The sequence below is a fragment of the Petaurus breviceps genome, unplaced genomic scaffold (assembly GCF_028583685.1).
Source record: "Petaurus breviceps papuanus isolate PSGF00001 unplaced genomic scaffold, PetGlider_PUasm1.0 37, whole genome shotgun sequence".
Classification (NCBI taxonomy): Eukaryota; Metazoa; Chordata; class Mammalia; order Diprotodontia; family Petauridae; genus Petaurus; species Petaurus breviceps.
The window spans coordinates 53,846,862-53,855,246 of record NW_027186296.1 but is presented as its reverse complement, the minus strand read 5'-3'; the positions used below and the strand labels follow the sequence as shown (position 1 = coordinate 53,855,246).

At 37.1% G+C, this 8,385-nt stretch overlaps 1 long non-coding RNA gene across 1 annotated transcript; it reads right to left on the bottom strand.

The window, feature by feature from the left end:
• Positions 1–709: 709 nt before the first annotated feature.
• LOC138168561 (uncharacterized) lies at positions 710–1,801 on the bottom strand. The gene is made up of 2 exons (XR_011170135.1): positions 1,395–1,801; positions 710–982 (listed from the first exon to the last, which is right to left on the bottom strand). It is a non-coding gene; the product is annotated as an uncharacterized lncRNA (long non-coding RNA).
• Between the last annotated feature and the right edge of the window lie 6,584 nt (positions 1,802–8,385).

Sequence of the window (8,385 nt, the reverse complement as noted above, 5' to 3'; positions counted from 1 at the left end):
TGTACATATTGGTCTTCCTCCCACTTCTATGATCTCTTTGGGATATAACCCTAGGAGTGGTATTGCTGGGTCAAAGGATATGAAAGTATTTATAGCCCGTTGGGCATAACTCCAGATTGCTCTCCAGAAAGGCTGGATCAGTTCAGAACTCCACCAGCAATGCATTAGTGTTCCAATTTGCCCACATCCTCTCCAGCATTTGTCATTTTCCTGTTTTTTCATCTTAGCCAATCTGACTGGTAAGATGTGGTACCTCAGAGTTGTTTTGATTTGCATTTCTCTAATCAATAGTGATTTAGATCATTTCTTCATGTGCTTATACATATCTTTAATTTCTTTCTCTAAAAATTGCCTGTTCCTGTCCTTTCATCATTTATCAATTGGGGAATGACTTGTATTCTTATAAATTTGACTCAATTCTCTGTATATTTTAGAAATAAGTCCTTTGTCAGAGACATTATGTTTAATTATGTTAATATGATTCTATCATATTTTAAGTGAAAATAATTGTATTTTCATCATATTAAAATAGCAAACTTTAAATGCTTTAATCTCTTCTGTTTATATTGACCGCTGTGTTTGTGTTTCAAATTTTCTTTTTTTCTCTGTTTTTTTTTTCATCAGGAATGGTTAGAGGTTCCTCTATTTCATTAAAGATCCATTTTTTTTCCACTAAAGGATTGTATCAGTTTTACCAGATTCATTACTCTTTTTTTTTTTTCCAGAAATGACAGTCCTTTTATTTCAGGAAGAAAGGAGAGACAGATAAACACCCTTCTTCCCTTTCTCCCCCTAATTTAGAGCATTTGGGGTTTCACTATGTTCCCAACAGGCCCAAGCATTCCTGTATCCCTTCTCTCAAAGTCATATGACTTTAAAAATTAGCTATGTTCTTTCCTACAGTTCAAACCCACCCTGAGAGGGGGGTAGGGGTGAGAGATGTAAGGAAAGAGACACCTCTCCTTAATATACTAGAGATTCCCTTCCCTAGGAAAGGATGAAGGCCTGGCTGATAAGAGTAGGGAGGGGAAGGAAATGGAGGTATGTTATTTTTCTTTGGGTAGGTGGAGGGCTAAAAACAATTTCCATTTAACCTGACATATTTATATATTTACAGCATATGTGAGAATGAAATAAGGTTTGGGTGAAGTCAGTTCTCAGGATGGGAAAAGAGAGAGAAACATACACTATAACCTCTCTCTTCTTGGTCATGGTCTTTCTATACCCATTCAATTTCTCAAATATCAACTGGAAAAAGTGAAGGAACAGAAAGTGATGGGAATCAGAGAAAGAAGGAATGTTTGAAGGATTCCAATCCACAACTCTCTCCAAGAGAAACTGAGAGAGTAGGGGAAAGGTATTCCACAGGGAAAAGGAATCTGAATGTGTTGGACTTTGAAGCAACCAGCCATGTCTGCCAAGGCATGGCAACCCTGCAATATATCTCCCATTGGGATGGGAAGCTATGCCAAACCCATCTCCTCCAGGACACTTCTAGGTGACTCATCTTCCTCCTGTAGTAGATCTGTTTGTTCTATGGCCTTTAGCACACTTTTCTTAGAGGTATCCTGGACATCACCACCCATCAGAAATTCATCCAAGATGAAGTAGGCCTTCTCAAAATTGAAGATGATGTCCAATTCACATACACTGCCAAAATATTTGTCCAGGAGCTCCACATATCGGTGGATCAGTTCCAGTGTGATGAGCTCATTATCTTGGCCCTCAATGGCGCAGCAGAAGTAGAGGCTGGCATATCTCTTATAGACAACTTTGAGGTCTCTCCACTACAGGAAGCTGCATATCTGCTTCCTCTCTTTCCATTTTCTTACCCCCCCTTTTCCTGCCCCCTCCTCTGGCCCCTCCCCCTTAGCCATAGGGAGGTTCATTACTCTTGACTATAAGCTTTTATCTTTTGTCTTTTGGAATGTCATATTCCAGACTCTGCTGTCTTTTAAGGTGGTAGCTGCTAAGTCTTATGTGATCCTGACTGTGGGTCCCTGAATGGTTGACCTCTTTCTTTCCAGAAACTTGAAGTATTGAAGTATTTTCTCTTCATCCTGGAAGCTCTGGATTTTGGTTATGTCATTTCTAAAAATTTTTGTTATAAGGTTTCTTAAGATAACTTGAATATTCTTTCTCACTTTGTCACCTGCTTCTAATAGCTTGAGGAAGTTTTCTTTCATGGTTTGTTGAAATTTGATATGCAGGTCTTGGTTTTCAGATAGTCTGATGACTCTTAAATTTCCTCTCCTTTATCATATTTTTTTTTCTTTTTTTGCAGAGGGGAAGGTAAGGCAATTAGGATTAAGTGACTTACCCAAGGTCACATGGCTAGTTTTCTGTTTGTGTTAAGTGTCTGAGGCTATATTTGAACTCAGATCCTCCTGACTCCAGGGCTGGTGCTCTATTCACTGTGCCACCTAACCACCCCCTTTATCATATTTTTCATCCACATAGGATATAAACTTCCTCTTTTCTTTATTTTCCCAATCTTTGTACTTTTGTTCTACTATTTCTTTCTATTTAGTCAGTTCTAGATTTGAGTATCACTTGCATAAGGTTTTCTACCTCCTATACTAATCAGCTATTTATTCACCTAATTTTTTCTTTAGATTTCTTAATTAATTTATAGTATCATTCTTAACTCTCAACTTATTTCTTCCAGGAATTCTGCTAGAACTTGTGCTCAAGTTGCATTTTAATTTAAGGATTTCCTTTTTAGATGTTTTACATTATGTTCTGAATTTATTTCCTTTGTATGGCTGTATCCACAGTTCTTCTCTACCATGTTTCCCCAATAATAAGACCTATCCCGAAAATAAGCCCTCCCCTTACTGTGTAAGATTCCTCTAAAATAAGCCCTCACCCGAAAATAAGCCCTATTGAGATTGCCACTGTAGTGAAGGTGATCCCCTGCGCTACACACTACATTACGGTACCCTCTGTATGCACCGTCCCCCTACCCCCTGGTGAAACACACACCGCGCTCTGAGCTGCATCCAATCAGAGCTGCAGCAGTGAGCGCATCATCCTGTTCTTTATTGAATTCATTATTGAATAAAGGTACATTTTTTTGTTCACATTTACCTGTTTATTAAAATTGCTGTCAATGTTCATTAAAATAAGCCCTCCCCTGAAAATAAGCCCTCTGGTGTTTTTCTGTCCAAAAAAATAATAAGACAGTGTCTTATTAAATCGGGGAAACACGGTATCATTGGTGTCTTCTTTTGTTTACTCATTTTCGACCTTTACTTCCTGAAGTGGCACTTTGTGTCAGAGCCAGGATTTATAAACTTCTTGAAGAAATAGTTGAACTTTATTTGTGCCTGATTTTGTACTATCTCAAATTCTTCCAATATCCCTTCAGAAACTGAGGTGCTTATTCAAGGATCTCAGAAGCTGCTCAGGCCATCAAGCTGTGTCTACTTTCAGAGTACTTGTCTTTAGATTTTTGTTCTACTAAGGTATATATATATATATACTCCATGTTTTCCAGCTCACTGCTGATCAACCTACTGAGAGACTACTATTTTTCTCACTGGATGCTTTCCCTAATATCCCTTGGTTTCCAGTTGTCTCTTTGTGTGACCTGGGCTGGAAAAGTATACTTAATGTTTTCTCTTTAGATTTCTTGATAATTACTTCATTTAGTACCCTTTGTCTCCAATTTTTGCTGAGATAGTTGAATGAGAATTTGGTTGTTTGCTGCCACTGACTCTGCCATCTTGAGTTTCTAACTCCCATAGTTCATAATAGGTTGATATTTTCCCAACAAATAGATTGAATGATTTTGTAATTGAATTTCTTACTCATCTACACAAATTTATGAGAAAAACAATTTAATGCTTTTTTTTTTCAAAATCCCTTTGTACTATAGTCTACTTCACTTACTTCCCTTTGCCTTTGGTAAACAAACACCTCCTACCTCTTATATACAAAACAAAAACAAACCATTCTTTTGGCATGTAATCAGAATAACTAAAATGTTAGGTACCTATATTAGAAATATTCGAATATTCGAAATGCAAACAAAATCAGTTATAAAAATGAAATTCCCCTTATATGAATTCTTCTATATACTTTAGAACCCCCTAGGAAATTGATACCTAGTTGAGTTTATTCCACATTTGCTAAACGCTTGATGTTGTGAACCTGCAAACTACACAGGCTTTTTATATACAATAGTACCAACTGGAAATAATTTGCAAATAAAACAAAATTCTTAGTAATCTTCATTATTTAGGGGAGCAAATTTAAGAAAGGGGAAACTCTTTAGCCAGAAAAGTTTCTCTTCTACTGTAAGACATAGAAGAAATAAACAGGATATTAAAGACATATTGGTAACTACTATGACAAAGCCCAATATCAAATCTATACCTATGATAGCAATTAATATTTGTCTTTTTTATGACAAAGAAAATGCAATTTTTAAATAGCATTGGAGGCCACTCCCTAAAAGAAGCAAAGATTGTTAGAAACGTGGACCTTCTTCATCATCTGGTGTCAAAAATGGAAGAGATTTTAGGTACTTTGGCTTAAATGAATATAACTATTTTCAAGGCTAAGAGAAAATTCAGAACAGATTAAAAGTTAATCTCTAGGATGTTGGAGGTCACTAAGGTAATTTGTGGGCAGGGTCAGAAATGATGTGGTCATGATAACCACAAATCCAAAAGGAAGAGATAGGAAGACTTTGAAAATATGAAAGAAGCAAATGTTCCTTTGTCTCATTGGGGTGGATGGAGAGGAAAAGATAGCCCCAGCTGCACACAATTAATTCTGCAGAAAGCCCAAAGGGTTTGAAGACCAGAAAGAGCAAGGGGTAAAAGCTAACCCTAAGGACAAAGCTGATATAAACCAGGGAGAGGACAGACTATGTTGTCAATATGTATATTTCTAGATGCAGAGAAATAGACAAGCCACACCTAATGTTTAATAAAAGCACATGTTCACTGTTTCTTGAGAATAAAGTGTGAATCATGATACTGCTCCCTACTGAAATCTAAAAAGCAGAGGCTATGCAAGATGATCCCTATTTAACAATGAAGATTGGACCTCAATCTGCCACACCAAGGCCACCAAAGTTTATTGTTAACCTGTTTCATTTTCTTAAGAACTAACTTCATTTTAATAGGACACAGATGCTGGCCACAGAATACAATTCCTCCAAAATGGTATGTTCTCTGTGCAGAGCAGCATCCCATTTGTCTGTGTCAAAGGCTGCAACTGTGTAGGTAATTCAGGTAATCATACCCCTGTTTGCCCTATTAATGAAAATAGCCAGGTCCACTTGGAAAGGAGGAACACAGACCAGCTATTAGCCCAGCCTTTGCATTCTAATGAGATTTTCTCTTTTGCCCTAGAAAGGAACTGAAAAAGCAGGGTGGGTTAATGGCTCAGGCTGATTATTAATCCAAACTCAGTGGCAACAAATGTGCTCTTCTCTTTTGGCCAGGTTACTCAATATCATTGTATCTCTGTAAAGACTGAATACACTCATATGGACACACACACACACACACACATATGCATAGATATTGAGTTGTACACACAAGCAGAGCATGACATAGTGCTAGATAGTTGGCCAGGCAGCCCTGAGCATAAATTTTATCTCCAACATATACTGGCCTTATAATCCTAGGTAAATTATTTAAACCTACATTGGTAATTCTCTAATACTAGAAATTGTAAAAAAAAATAAACAACTATAAATTGTAGAAAAATCAGTGTGTATTATAAACAAAGTTTCCTCATCTAGGGAGTTCTTTATAGCAGGGAATACATATTTTAATGTGTGCATTCATATGTGCATAGTCATATGAAAATATGCATAAACATGTACATATGGGTAGGTATGTATTATATGTATATGTATACATACACATAAGCATTAAGAATACATAAGTACGTGTATATATGTGTATATATATATATATATCCATTTATAGCATAGTGGTAGTGCTGGGGAAATTCAAGTGCTCAATACATGTTGAGTAGGCTTGTATATTAACTGAGAGCATAGATGTTGGAGACTCAAACCTATTTTAATAGTCCCAAATCACCAAAAATCTGGGTCATTTGTGGCATTTCCATTTTTAAGCTTAATCAGATCTTGACAAGTAAAGCAAAAGAAAGACTTAAGCTTCCCCTTCTCCCCCCCCACCCCTGCATTTTGACACTATTCGTTCACAAATGGCTCCAACCTGACAGCCATTAGGGACCCTCTGCTAAACAATTTGGAGGTCATGGTCCTATTTGCTTGTTGACAAGTGTCCACATGATGCAAACCACTAGTGGCACTAATTGGTCCTCTTGATGGCAGCTGGAGTGCAGAGGCTGTGAGTACAAAGGGGCTGGGAAATAACTTCAACCTCCCAAGTCATGTTGGCAGGAAACTTGCATGGCCTATTCTGGGGCTGTGTCAGGCCCTCAGATAAATAAAGGTGATTGATCTGTATGGGCTGCAGAAATCCCATTGGGGAGAAATTTGTGCAACCCCTTATACCCACATTCTCACAAATTATAAAATTCAGGAAAAGCTGTTCAGGTTTCCTGACCTCCATAAGCAAGGGACTTCAGTGTTTTTAATAATAATAGCACATCTGACACCAAGTGGAGCAGATCCTGATAAACTGACCTTGCAAATGTGCCTCCAAATGTTTGCTGTTGGTAAACATAGCTGCTAGTTCAGCAATTAGCCCAGCTTGGGGTACATTTCTATCCTAGTTTGTTATGATTTTTGATGCACACAATTCATGCCAGCGAATCAAGCAATGACAATGAACTTGGGAATTATAACTCCAGTGTCATAGGTGTCCCATCACCTCCCACCTGTGGATTACTTTGTTGTCATAGAAACCTTAATGTAGCTTCTCAGGGATGAATCCAACTATCACAATAGAAAGAAGGAAAGTAGTTATTAGTGTTTCTCTTTCTGTTGTGTTTCAGACCTGAAACTTTATATACTGGTAAAATGATAAATAGTAGTAAATAGATCAACAGGTTGACAATGAAGAGATTGATTTAGGAACCAGTTTTACTTATTTTTTTTCTATTAAGAATCAATCTTTGGCTTTCCAAGCAGGCACAATGACTTATTAATATAAAAGAAAGTTTAGAGGTATGATGTGCTGGCAAACTGTATTCTCCTGGTGTTGCCCAACTTTGAAATTCATGTCTATGGATAGTGGGGTTCTTTTAGTGGCTTTAGAAGTATACCCTGTCATCTTTACCCGTTTTCAGAGAAATAATGATAAATGATAACATTTATATAATGCTATAATATTTCCAGAGTTTTAATACACTTTGTTGATCCTCACAACAGCCCTGTGAAGTAAATATTATTATTAATTTCATTTTATAGAAGAGGAACTAGTAATTATCTAAACAGGATTTGAACGCAGCTTTTCCTAACACCAATTCCAGGACATTGACCATTGCACCCCTAACTGAGGAAAACCTTGCTTATAAGATTTTTATCAAAGACTTAAATCTGAGTTTCTGTTCTTTTTATACATTTCAGAAGGCATATTTCTAAATGACTTTTGTTGCACAATTGTTTTCAATTGTGTCTGACTCCTCATGACAGTTTGGGGTTTTCTTGGAAGAAAAACGAGAGTGGTTTGCCATTTCCTTTTCCAGATCATTTTACAGAGAGGAAAGTGAGGCAAACAGCATTAAGTGACTTGCCCAAGGTCACACAGTTAGCAAGTGTATGAAGTCAGAGTTGAACTCAGGAAGATGTGTCTCCATGACTCGAGACCCAGTACTCCATTCACTATACCACCTAGTTGCTCCTCAAATTGACTATCCCCACCAAAAGGCAGAGAATTCTGGCTCTATTTTTTCTGACCTTCAGATTCTCCCTTTATGTATTTTCATGGAAAAGAGAAAACAGAATTTCAAAACTGAAGGGACCTCAAAGTTCACCTAATACAACTTCTTAATCAGTAATCATTTCTAAAACCTACATGACAAATGGCCACCTAAGATTTGCTTAAAGGCCTCCAACATAAGGGAATCTACTCCCCCTTAAAGTTACCCATTGCACTTTTAGATTGCTCTAATTGTGAGTAAGGTGTTTTCCTCTTACTTCAAGACTACTTTAACTTCTTTTCCTCCTCTCTCTTATATTCCTAATTCTTCATTCTAGGGTCAAACAGAACAAATCTCATTTTTCTTCCTTATGACAACCCTTCAAAGTCTTAAAGATGGCTCTAATGCTATAATGCTCTCCCATCCTTCACCTCATAAAGATTACTCTTTAGGAGGCAAAACATCCTTTGTTCCTTCATCTGATCCTTAGGTAGCATTATTTCATTATCTCAGTTACTTTCCTCTAAATTCCCTAATGCTTATCAATGACCTGACTACAAAGCATCA